Source organism: Mobula birostris, chromosome 13 (assembly GCF_030028105.1).
Source record: "Mobula birostris isolate sMobBir1 chromosome 13, sMobBir1.hap1, whole genome shotgun sequence".
Lineage (NCBI taxonomy): Eukaryota > Metazoa > Chordata > Chondrichthyes > Myliobatiformes > Myliobatidae > Mobula > Mobula birostris.
In genome coordinates this window covers 23,174,854-23,188,588 of record NC_092382.1, presented here as the reverse complement: position 1 = coordinate 23,188,588, position 13,735 = coordinate 23,174,854, and the positions used below count along the sequence as shown (strand labels likewise).

Genomic DNA, 13,735 nt, shown 5'->3' with positions numbered 1-13,735 from the left:
TCAACATTTGATTCCAAAGAGCAAGATCCCGTGATGTTATGTTCTATCTCCCTTCGTCCATACGATGTCGGAGGAGAATTAGGCCATTTGGCCTTTCGAGTCTGCTCCGCACTTTCTTCATTGCTGATCCAATTTTCCTGACATTCCCAATCTCCTGCCTTCTCAGCACATAGTTTCATACCCTGACCAATAAAGAACCTAATAACCTCCGTCTTAAATATACACAAAGATTTGGCCTCCACAGCTACCTGTGGCAAAGAAAGAAACTTCCACAGATTCAATGTTCCCTCGCAAAATACATTCCTGCTCACCCCGTTCTGAAAGGACGCCCCTCTATTCTGAGGGCGTGTTATCTGCTCGTAGACTATCCCAGCAGAGGAACCATCATTTCCACATCGACTCTACCAAGTCTTTTCACCATTCGATCGGTTTCAGTCAGGTCACTCTTCATTCTTCTGAATTCCAGTGAATACTGGCCCAGAGGTATCAAACGCTGTTCATATGACAAGCCTTTCAGTCGTGGAGTCAGTTCCGTGAACAATCTTTGAACCCTATACAGCTTCTGCACAATCCTTTCGAAGTTAAGAGGCCTAAACCTGTTCACAATGCTCCAAGTGCGGCCTCACCAGTGCTTTATCAAGTTTCAACAATCGATCCTTGGTTTTATATTCTATTCTTTTTCAGATGGATGCTAATATCGCATTTGCCTTTCTCACGATAGGCTCAACCTGCAAATTAATCTTTAGGGATTCTTGCACTAGGACCCCCATGTCTGTTTGCACTTCAGTTTTCTTTTGTATTTTGAAAGTAACTAACCTTTTCATTTCGTCTACCAAAGTGCATGAACATACACTTCTCAACACTGTATTCCATTTCTCTGCCCAGTTTCCTAATCTGTGGCCATTCTAATTCCTCAAAACCACATCCCCCTCCACCTATCCTCATTCCGTCTGCAAACTTTGCAACAAAGCCATCAATTCCATCGTCCAAAACATTGACAAACGACGGAAAAGAATCTGTTCCAACACAGACCCCTGTGGAATATCACTGGTACCCGGGAGCAATCTGGAAAAGGTTCCTTTTATTCCCACGCTTTGTCCCTTTACAATCAACCATGGCTTTATACAGGTCAGAATTTTTCTTGTAATACCATGAATCGTAGCTTGTTAAGCAACCTTATGTGTGGCAGCGTTACAAAGACCTTCTGAAAATCCAAGTACACAGCATCAACCGGTTCTCCTTTGTCTATCATGCTTGTTATTTCCTCACGGAACTCCGTCAGATTTGTCCGGCAAGATCATGACCTATTTTATGACGGGTCTCCCAGTCCTTTGAGACCACATCCTTAATAATCGACTGCAATATCTTCCCAAATACTGAGCTCAGACAAGTTGGCATATTGGCACCCTTCTGCCCCATTCCTTTCTTGAAGAGTGAAGTGACATCTGCAATTTTCCACTCTTCCGGAACCATTTCAAAAGCTAGTGATTCTTGAAATAAATTTATTAATGTCTCACGATGTCTTCAGCCACCGCTTTTAGAATTCTGGGGTACACGCCATCTCGTCCAGGTGATATATCTAACCTCAGACCTTTCAGTTTCCCAAGAGACCTCTCTCTAGTTATGGTAATTTCACACACGTCATGCCCCCTGACACCTGGAACTTCCAGTTTACTGCTAGTGTCTTCCTCCATGAAGACTGGTGTAAAATACTTATTCAGTTCGTCCGCCATGACGTGTCCCCCTTTACTACCTCTCCAGTATCGTTTTCCAGCGTTGTGATATCAATTCGTGTCTCTGTTTCACAGTTTATGTATCTGAATAAACGTTTAGTAACCTCTTTAATATTATTAGCTTTTTTACTTTAGTATTCCTCCTTTACCTTCTTAACAACTTTTGTTGCCTTCTGTTTGTTTTTATAGCCTTACCAACCCTTTAACTTCCCACAAATTGATGCTCTGCTGTAAGTGATCAATTCCAAACAATTCGGTCCAATTCCTCTCTCAGGCCTCTGTAATTCCATTTACACCACTGTAATATGGATACTTCTGAGTTTAGCTTCTCCTTCTCGAGTTTCTATTTGACTCCCACTAGCTGACAGACAGGGGACAGTGTGAGGGACTTTCCAAACTTGGATTGAACACTAAACCCCGGACCCACGTTTACTGCTGCAAACACGGAACAGCCCATTAACTCACAGCCACTCACTGTGGTGGAGGGAATGGCAACTCATTCTCTTCTTTGCTTCTAAATGAGCCACAGACCCAAACATCTGAGCAGAGAACATAAATACTAATTCATCACCTGATACGCCCGGGCAGCTTGATCGATGGGTCCATTATATATGTGTCTACACTTGTGTGGTATCCCAGGACCCGTCCTCACAGGATCCCAACCCACCCCCAAGAGATTCGCACATCTTCCCCACGTCTCACACAGGATGGTGTAATCAGAGATTCCCCGCAACCCGTACCCATCTGTCCGAAACTTCTGCTACCTTGCGGAAGGTGGAATCTCCAGCACCATCAGTAGAAGCAATAAACTCGGGCGAAGCTTGGAAGGGACAGATAAGGTAGAAGTAGGAAAGTTGTTTCCATTGGTAGGTGAAACTAGAACTAGGGACATTGTCTCAAGATTCAGGGGAAGATTCAGAACGAAGATGCGGAGAAACTGTTTTTTTTTTCCCACAGAGTGGTGAATCTGTGGAATTCTCCGCCAGGGAAGCAGTTGAGGCTTCTTCACTAAATATGTATAATATACAGTTAGATAGATTTAACATTGTAAGAATTAAGGGTTATGGGGAAAAGGCAGGTAGATGGAGTTGAGCTTACGGACAAATCAGCCACGATTTTATTGAATAGCGGGGTAGGCCGGATGGGCCGGATGGCCTACTACTGCTCCTATTTCTTATGTTTTTATGTTTTAAACTCAAACACTGCAAATTCCATATTCTTGGCATCCCCATCCCAGGATTACAACCATGGCCTAGCACTCCCAGAATTCTTTGTTACAGGCAATGTGCTGCAGTGTCTCAGCTGTTCCCGGTTGACAAACTAACACTCCTGAAAAACTCATGTCTGAACTGGACCCTGAACAACCTTTGCCTGGACGGAGATTGTGGTTGAACTCCAGGCCTTGGGTCACAACGTGGACGTGGATACGTTTCAACTTGTCTCCACAGCTGAATTGAACATACGTGTTGATTATTCTATTGGTAAGTGAGATCTAGACCAGGTTAGTTAGCCGCCACATTTCCCGTTGTGGAACAGGAAGAACATGTTTTAACAGTTAATAGTAAATATAGTCCTGGAAGCTCAGTAGAGCAGATTTGTCTTTTCTTTTGATTCACAGCTATTGACCGATTGCAGGATGTTTGTGACATCCTGAAAAGATTTGACCAAATGCAATCTCAATATTCATTAGTCATCTCTGTATTTCAACACAGACATCGTATATTCCATACAGAAAATTCTCAAAGCTTCCTCGAATCCACACTGAATCCTGAGGCCATTGTCTCTCCGTTAAAGGGCTCTGACTACAGAGTGATAAAAATCTTCAACACTCCTTGCAGTTCTGGTGGGCTGTTACCCTGGTGATTGAGGAAGAGGCCCACCAGAAGTAAACGAAAAAGGAAGTAACATTCAACCTCATATGCTCTGAATTTCCTTATGACCACAACGAACACTGAACACTCTGCTATTTTGTAATGGTGAAACTAAAATGCCAGTTGTTGTTTTAACCCTGTCGAGGTGCATCCAGTAAATCTGCTGTTAACTGCAGCTCCACAGAACTTTCAGCAGTGCAGAAGCTGGTCCAAAATAAAGCACTTTGTTGAATATGACCAGTCTGCTTCAAACGTCGGTAATGTATTATTCTGAAAAGGCATTACATTGTGGTGATATTTATGAGGTCTCTGTCTTTGCTTAGTTAAGCGACTCAAAATGCTGTCAAATTTCTGTACCTTCAAATAACATAAAACTGCAGTTGACAATACAGCCAGGTTCGGACCCTGCTACTGGATAAAATGTTGGAGGAGTAGATTTACAGATAAAACTGAATGGCTTGTGGGGTTATCCTCTCAGTTCCTACACTCCACTGCTGATGAAAACTTTTTCATCCGTCCACCCCATTGAGATTTCAGTATCTGCTATGTTTCAATGAGGTTCCTGCTACCAGCGCCCCATGCCTGCTTGAGAACAGCCCCAGAGACAGCAAAGGTACTACATACATAAAGCTTTTAATTCCACAAATCATTCTTGAAAACTTTGTAAACAACCAGAGTAATAAGCACATTTCCACGAATAACAAACTATTTATTGGCCGTATAATTAAATGAGAAAATCTGTTGTTTCCTTACAAGATGGGGGAATTCTTGAAGGATTTATCTGAGTCTGCACGTACTTGGGAGAAAGATATAAAGACGATAGAAGTGAGGAAACATGAGTCAAGTCATAGATTGTATCCAGTTTACAGAACAGGTGCTTGCTCTCCTGAGGTGAATTTGCATAGGTAAATGTCTAGAGCATGACAACTTGTTTGCCATGTGCATTTGGAACGCTAGTGATGAAACTGCGCGAATGCTGGCAGAGATATATAAAATGCCCACAGGCACAGGAGATGGCCTTAATAAGAGGATTTGGGATGTTAACGTTAAAGTTGTAAAAGACACTGTGTATCCGAATTTGCAGAATTCTGTGGAGTTCCGATCAGTTACTTGAAAAAAAACTCAATAATCGTGAAAGAGTCCAGGGGAAATTACACAGATGTTGCTGCTAGTTAAGGAAATGATGGCATGGGTTGGTTGAACAGTTTAGAACTTGATTTCCTGGAGCACAGGAAAATGAGCGGAGATTCCAGCTGTGGTACCCGCCTTTTTAATATCATACAACACTACCATTAACGAGGGGTCCATGGAAACATCTCCCAGCAGAAGTGGTCGGTGCAGATCAGTATTTAAGAATAGTTATTTACATCTATATGGATGAAAGAGCTATGGAAGAGTATGGTATGGAGGCATGTGGATGGGACCATGCTGGGAATGGCACGGACGAATGGGCTGAAAGACGTCTTTCTGCGCTGTAAGAGAATGAATCTAAATTGAACGTTCTACACAAGTCCATTTCCAAGAAGAATTTAATCATTCCAGAGTATTATCATAAGAAGCTACAAATGCAAGAAACACCCAAAAGTTAAAGAACTGAAAATAACCGAAAAGGGAAATAACAAACTCAACATCACATGCTGTGAGTTTCATTATGGCAAGAATTATCACTGCAGCCAATTTGTAACGGTGAAACTAAAAATTGCAATGACTGCTTTTACCCTGCCTTGAGCTGCGTTCAATTAACCCTCCGGTAGCTCTAGTTAAAAAAAAAAGTTCCTGGAAGATTCTGTGAGGTAAAAGTGGCAAGAAAATACATCACAATGAAAGCAAATGTTAGAAGAAATATTACAGATATATATCATTGAGGTGATGGGATACAGTATGGACAGTGATTGAACAAGATGGTTGATATATATCATTGAGGTGATGGAATACAGTATGGACAGTGATTGAACAAGATGGTTGATATATATCATGGAGGTGGTGGGATACAGACTGGACAGAGGTTGAACAAGATGGTTGATATATATCATTGAGGTGATGGGATACAGACTGGACAGAGATTGAACAAGATGGTTGATATAGATCATTGAGGTGATGGGATACAGTATGGATAGTGATTGAACAAGATGGTTGATATATATCATTGAGGTGATGGGATACAGACTGGACAGAGATTGAACAAGATGGTTGATATAGATCATTGAGGTGATGGAATACAGTATGGATAGTGATTGAACAAGATGGTTGATATATATCATTGAGGTGATGGGATACAGTATGGACAGTGATTGAACAAGATGGTTGATATATATCATTGAGGTGATGGGATACAGTATGGACAGAGATTGAACAAGATGGTTGATATATATCATTGAGGTGATGGGATACAGACTGGACAGTGATTGAACAAGATGGTTGATATATATCATTGAGGTGGTGGGATACAGACTGGACAGTGATTGAACAAGATGGTTGATATATATCATTGAGATAGTGGGATACAGACTGGACAGAGATTGAACAAGATGGTTGATATATATCATTGAGGTGATGGGATACAGTATGGACAGAGATTGAACAAGATGGTTGATATAGATCATTGAGGTGGTGGGATACAGGCTGGACAGAGATTGAACAAGATGGTTGATATATATCATTGAGATAGCGGGATACAGACTGGACAGTGATTGAACAAGATAGTTGATATATATCATTGAGGTGATGGGATACAGTATGGATAGAGATTGAACAAGATGGTTGATATATATCATGGAGGTGGTGGGATACAGACTGGACAGAGATTGAACAAGATGGTTGATATATATCATTGAGATAGCGAGATACAGACTGGACAGAGGTTGAACAAGATGGTTGATATATATCATTGAGGTTGTGGGATACAGACTGGACAGAGATTGAACAAGATGGTTGATATATTTCATTGAGATAGTGTGATACAGACTGGACAGAGATTGAACAAGATGGGTGATATATATCATGGAGGTGGTGGGATACAGACTGGACAGAGATTGAACAAGATGGTTGATATATTTCATTGAGATAGTGTGATACAGACTGGACAGAGATTGAACAAGATGGGTGATATATATCATTGAGATAGTGGGATACAGACTGGACAGAGGTTGAACAAGATGGTTGATATATATCATTGAGGTGATGGGATACAGACTGGACAGAGGTTGAACAAGATGGTTGATATATATCATTGAGGTGGTGGGATACAGACTGGACAGAGATTGAACAAGATGGTTGATATATTTCATTGAGATAGTGTGATACAGACTGGACAGAGATTGAACAAGATGGGTGATATATATCATGGAGGTGGTGGGATACAGACTGGACAGAGATTGAACAAGATGGTTGATATATTTCATTGAGATAGTGTGATACAGACTGGACAGAGATTGAACAAGATGGGTGATATATATCATTGAGATAGTGGGATACAGACTGGACAGAGGTTGAACAAGATGGTTGATATATATCATTGAGGTGATGGGATACAGACTGGACAGAGATTGAACAAGATGGTTGATATAGATCATTGAGGTGATGGGATACAGTATGGATAGTGATTGAACAAGATGGTTGATATATATCATTGAGGTGATGGGATACAGTATGGACAGAGATTGAACAAGATGGTTGATATATATCATTGAGGTGATGGGATACAGTATGGATAGAGATTGAACAAGATGGTTGATATATATCATGGAGGTGGTGGGATACAGACTGGACAGAGGTTGAACAAGATGGTTGATATATATCATTGAGGTGATGGGATACAGACTGGACAGAGATTGAACAAGATGGTTGATATAGATCATTGAGGTGATGGAATACAGTATGGATAGTGATTGAACAAGATGGTTGATATATATCATTGAGGTGATGGGATACAGTATGGACAGTGATTGAACAAGATGGTTGATATATATCATTGAGGTGATGGGATACAGTATGGACAGAGATTGAACAAGATGGTTGATATATATCATTGAGGTGATGGGATACAGACTGGACAGTGATTGAACAAGATGGTTGATATATATCATTGAGGTGGTGGGATACAGACTGGACAGTGATTGAACAAGATGGTTGATATATATCATTGAGGTGGTGGGATACAGACTGGACAGTGATTGAACAAGATGGTTGATATATATCATTGAGGTGATGGGATACAGTATGGATAGAGATTGAACAAGATGGTTGATATATATCATGGAGGTGGTGGGATACAGACTGGACAGAGATTGAACAAGATGGTTGATATATATCATTGAGATAGCGGGATACAGACTGGACAGAGGTTGAACAAGATGGTTGATATATATCATTGAGGTGGTGGGATACAGACTGGACAGAGATTGAACAAGATGGTTGATATATTTCATTGGGATAGTGTGATACAGACTGGACAGAGATTGAACAAGATGGGTGATATATATCATGGAGGTGGTGGGATACAGACTGGACAGAGATTGAACAAGATGGTTGATATATTTCATTGAGATAGTGTGATACAGACTGGACAGAGATTGAACAAGATGGGTGATATATATCATTGAGATAGTGGGATACAGACTGGACAGAGGTTGAACAAGATGGTTGATATATATCATTGAGGTGATGGGATACAGTCTGGACAGAGATTGAACAAGATGGTTGATATATATCATTGAGATAGTGGGATACAGACTGGACAGAGATTGAACAAGATGGTTGATATATATCATTGAGATAGTGGGATACAGACTGGACAGTGATTGAACAAGATGGTTGATATAGATCATTGAGGTAGTGGGATACAGGCTGGACAGAGATTGAACAAGATGGTTGATATAGTTCATTGAGGTAGTGGGATAAAGACTGGACAGTGATTGAACAAGATGGTTGATATAGATCATTGAGGTGGTGGGATACAGACTGGACAGAGATTGAACAAGATGGTTGATATAGATCATTGAGGTGGTGGGATACAGACTGGACAGCGATTGAACAAGATGGTTGATATATATCATTGAGATAGTGGGATACAGACTGGACAGTGATTGAACAAGATGGTTGATATTAAGGTGGAGGGACAGTGGCTTGACAGATGTTGAACAAGTTGGGAGTGAATGAGAAGATGGAAACAAGGGGTAAAGGGATCAAGGGCAATCACTGTTATTCCTCCAGCAATACACGGATACTGAATTAATAGTTCATAGTAATGCATGAAAGATCCTAAAATGACGAAGATAGAAGAAATAATAGGAACTTTGGTTTATGACCTTTGCCCCTCACCAACTTTCATCAAGGTACCATAAGAAGATACTTCACGTCTTCATTTGGCTACTGCTCTGCCTATGGCTGCGAAGAACTGCAGAGAACTGTGGACAGAGCTGAGCATATCACAGAAACAAACCTCCCTGCATGGACTCTGTCTGTACTTCCCGCTGATTCAGCAAAGCAGCCAGCATAACCTCACAGCCCTGGACAATCTCGCTTCTCAGGGATTGGTGCAGCAAGTTAGATAGGGGTTCCAAAACCTTTTGTTTACGCCAAGGTCCCCCTCCATTAATCGAGTGGTCCTTTGTCGTCAGGTTGGGAGCCCCTGATAGAGGTATACCGTATTATAACGGTCTATATAGAGTGAATGCATGAAGGTATTTTCCCCTTAGTTTTGGTAAGGTCATGAATTTAGGGTGACAATTGAAATATTTAAGGGGAATCAGATCAGAGCTACTTCATTCAGAAGGTGTTGCGAATGTGGAATCAGCTCCCAGCGGAACTGGTAGATGCAGGTTCATTTGCAGCATTTCAGTGCAGTTTGCGCGGGTACATCGATGAGAGAAGTATTGAGGGCTGTGATTTGGGTGCAAGTGGATGGCCCAAGCAGAAAACTTAACGGTCTAGATGGGCTGAGAGACCTGTTTCTGCGCTGTAGGGGAATAAATCACAACTGAGCATTCTACCGAAGTCCATTTCAAAACAATGTTTTCAAAAGCTACAAATGCAAGAAACATATTCAAGATAATGAACCGAAAATAACCCTAAATGGAAATAATAAATAATCTCACATGCTGCGAGGGTCGTTGGGACAAATAATAACGCTGCAGCAATTTTGTAAAAGTAAATCTCTAGAACAGTAATAGTTGCTTTTACACTGTAAGAGCATCGATATAGGAGCAGATTTAGGCCATTTGGAACATCTAGTCTGCTCCTACCATTTACTCCCAGCTGATCAATTTTTCTTCAGCCCCAATCTTCTACCTTCCTCCATTTAATCCCTGGCCAATGAAGAATCCTTCGATCACTATTTCAAATATTCATATAAACGGCCCCCGCAGCTGCCTACGGCAAAGGGTGCCACAGATTCACCACTCTCTCGCTAAAGAGATTCCGGCTCATCCCCGTTCTAACAGGGCGGCCCTCCATTCTGAAGCTGTGACGTCAGGCCTTAGTCTACTCCGGCAGAGGAAACGTCCTGTCCGCAGCCAATCTATCACTCGATATGTTTTTCCTTAGGTCACCCCTCAGTCTTCTGGGTTCCAGTGAATATTGGCCCAGAGTCATCAAACGCTCCGCATTTAACAAGCCACTGAATCCTGGATCATTTTTGTGAACCTCCTTTGAACCACCTCCTGTTTCAGCACATCCAATATAAGATAAGCCGCCCAAAACTGTTCGTAATACTCCAAGTGAGGCCCCGCCAGTGCTTTATGAAGTCTCAACGTTATATTCTTGCTTTTATATTCAAGTCCTCTTGAAATGAGTGTTAACATTGCATTTGTCTTCCTCACCACAGACCCAATCTGCAAATTAACCTTTAGGGAATGCTGTACAAGGTCTTTCAAGTTCCCCTTTGCGTCTCAGTTATTTGTATTTTCTCTCCATTTAAAAAAAAAGGAAACCATTTCATTTCTTCTACCAGAGTGCATGACCATGCCCTTCCCGACACTATATTTCACTCGTCACGTCATTGCGAATTCTGCTAATCTTCTTAAGTCCTTCTGTAACCTCTCTACATCCTCAAAAATACCTGCCCCTCCACTTCTCTCCATATCGTCTGCAAACATTGCAACAATCTTCAATCCAATCATCCAGATCATTGACATACAAGCTAAAAAGAATCGGTCCTGTCTCAGACCCTTGCAAAACACAACTTGTCACCCGCAGCCAAAGAGTAAAGGCTCGCTTTATTCCCACTCCTTGTCTCCTGCCTATCAACTACTGCTTTACCCATGCTGGAATGTTTTCTGTCATACCCTGGGCTTGTAGCTTGTAGCTCTTACCCTACCAGGTGCGGCATTCAATTAAACCTCTGGTAGTTCCAGCTAACAAAAAACGATTCCTGGGAAGCTCAACGAGATAAACGGTGCAAGGTAAGAGAAAGGATAGAGGAGTCATTGCTGATATGACATTGAGGAAGGTAGTCACGGGCTGGATAGAATTTGCACAAGATGTGTATGAATGAGGAGATGAAACAACGTGTGTGAGGGATCAAGGACAATCACTGGTGGTCATTCAGCAATACACAGATACTAAATAGTAGCTCATAATACGATATAAAAACACGAAAATGACAAAACTACGTTTGTAGATCAAATAACAATAACTTTGGCTTATCCTTTTTACCCCTCCTCAAACCTTATTAACACCCCATAAAAAGTATCCCATCGGGATACATAACGACTTCATATGGCTACTGCTCTACACTTGACTACTAGAAACTGTAGAAAGCTGTGGGCACAGCTGAGGACATGGCAGAAGCCAGACTCCCCTCCCTGAACTGTGCGTGCACTTCCTTTGGCATCGATAAAGCAGACAGCATTATCTAAGATCCTTATAACCCTGGGCATTCTCGCCTTTCACCCACATTGAAGACTTGAAAACATGGAAAACACATCGACCAGATCTCAGGGACCGCTTCCACGCTGCTGTTAGAAGCAAACTGAATTGATCCCACTACGACAAGGTAGTCTCCTGACTTCAGAATATAACTCCATTTGATCTTGCACCGTATGCCGAACTACACTGCACTTTCTCTGCAGCAAAAGTGCTTTATAATACCCTATTATTGCCTCGAAGAGCTGTTGTAATGTGTTGATCTGAATGAATGGTATTTAAGACAGGATTTTGACTGTATCTCCGTACATGATAATAATAAACGGATTCTGAAGTGATGTTTAACTGAAGTTTACAAATTATTCAGAAACCCAGAAAAATGGAAAAGGCTTATTTCCCTTATTATTTGGGTTATAGATATTGGCTGCGATTCGGCATGTCGTAACAGTGGAAAAGATTCAACAACAAAAACAAAACGATGTCATCCCACAACGAAAGGTCGCGACAGACCTCGATCTCACTGTCTTGTCTGAACGGGATAAAGGTGAAACGTATACGTGGAACAGTGTCCCGAAGGTGCAATTACTCTGCTTAAGCAACACTGACAGCAAAAACACAACAAGCCGAAGGGACGCTTCCTAAGCCCTGTAATTAAGTGAAAGAGTTATCGATCCATATGAACGTTGGATCCGATACCGAGGCGAGTAATGGAAGTAAAATTCCCGGAATATATCACAACGGATGGGTTTAATCCCGGCATCACCACCTCATTCCGCTGCTAGGACCAGAGCAATAGGGGTTGAGCGGCGGCTCACCTCATGCGGCTCGGTGTGAAAGTCCGACTTCGCGGGCCGACCCCGGTATGTTCTCACCAGCAAGCGTGGAGAGGCCGCCAGAACGGAGAAGTGAATGGGAGTCACCACCCGATAACAGGCGAGCACGCTGAGACCAGTTTCAATACTCACCAATGAGAACTTGATGCCTTCACGGTCGGAGAATGGATCCTTTCCCGGATTCCCGACCCTTGGGGTAATGGTCCTCTCCCAATCCCGACCCCGCAGACGATCCGCCGCCGCCGACCTGCTTCCACACAGAACTGAAGGAAAGCCGGGACTGTAGTTGATACGTCACCAGAGCTGGGGGCGGGGCCTCGGAAACAAACCCGCAGAGTCTGCAGAGCTGCGGTAAAATGGGAGCGGGAAAAGGGCTCACGGGATGTACACATACATATAGGTTTATGACATTTTACAAGTATTTGCAATTTTCGCCGTCAGCTGTGATTCTACCAATAAAAGTACATAAGCACATGCGAATATATCAACAGATGTTGTGGCTATGTTTAGATACACATACACAGACATGACAGATTGTGCAGCATTCGACTGAACACACATCGTTCTGGTGTGCTTGGGTTAAGTCTCAGCGAGGAAGAACGTTTGTACTGATCTGCATTGACTGTGTTCTCCCGCTAAGGAAACTAAGGATCTAGTTGCAGAGAGACGTGCAGAGCCCAAGTCTGAAGCTTGTTGATTCGTACTGAGAGGATGATGGTGTTAAACGCAATTTCTCTCAACAACAGCAACTTCGGATGTGCTTCTTTTTCTTTTTTTTTTGTTTTATGCGCGAGGTTATTTCGTTGCTCCCAAGTAGAATAAAAAGCCAGTGAAAGTGTACCGCTGAGATTCTAATATCTGTCCAGAAGTACTTAAATACGAATCATCGGGACTGCCGTGATTTTCACATTCCTGCAAGCATTCGCTATTTCCAGCAACTACTCTATTTGATCCTGTCTCCACTGCTCAGGGAAATTGCCAGCATGTCCTGCTTCTCTGTTCCAGCTAATTCTGTCCTTCTCAAATCTGTCTGCCCTTAAACATTCATGTTCCCATGTAACAAACCTGCAGAAAGCATGAGAGCGGATAGCGTGCAACAGGGAGGAGATGCGGAAGTGCGCACAGAAAATGCGCAGACTCCTCTGTGACACCAGGGCCACGCGGAGCACGTGACAAGGTACACACACCAGAACAGATTACCCGTGAACCCTACAGGTCAATAACTGCGTCGCCTCCATTTCTGGTAGGCTGAATGCACGTTTCAATGCACGATTTGACCAATTGAACAATGAAAGAAAAGCCTCCTTTTGTCCAGAGGAACAGGGACTCTGTCTGGCCGCAGCCGAGGTGAGGAGGACACTACCGAGGGAAATACAAAGCAAATCCGCAGAGTCGGACAATTTACCCAGTTAGTGGCCAATGGGCCATGTGGCCC

At 42.4% G+C, this 13,735-nt stretch overlaps 1 protein-coding gene across 6 annotated transcripts in view; it reads right to left on the bottom strand.

The window, feature by feature from the left end:
• Window positions 1–12,591, bottom strand: part of LOC140208567 (NACHT, LRR and PYD domains-containing protein 3-like) — a 47,025-nt gene extending 34,434 nt beyond the window's left edge. For 3 of the 6 annotated variants that reach the window (XR_011888827.1, XR_011888826.1, XM_072277320.1), the window contains exon 1: window positions 12,433–12,591. The gene's annotated coding sequence lies outside the window, so the exon portion shown is untranslated. The remainder of the gene's footprint in view (window positions 1–12,432) is intronic. The other 3 variants (XM_072277318.1, XM_072277319.1, XM_072277317.1) reach the window with 2 other exon arrangements.
• Between the last annotated feature and the right edge of the window lie 1,144 nt (window positions 12,592–13,735).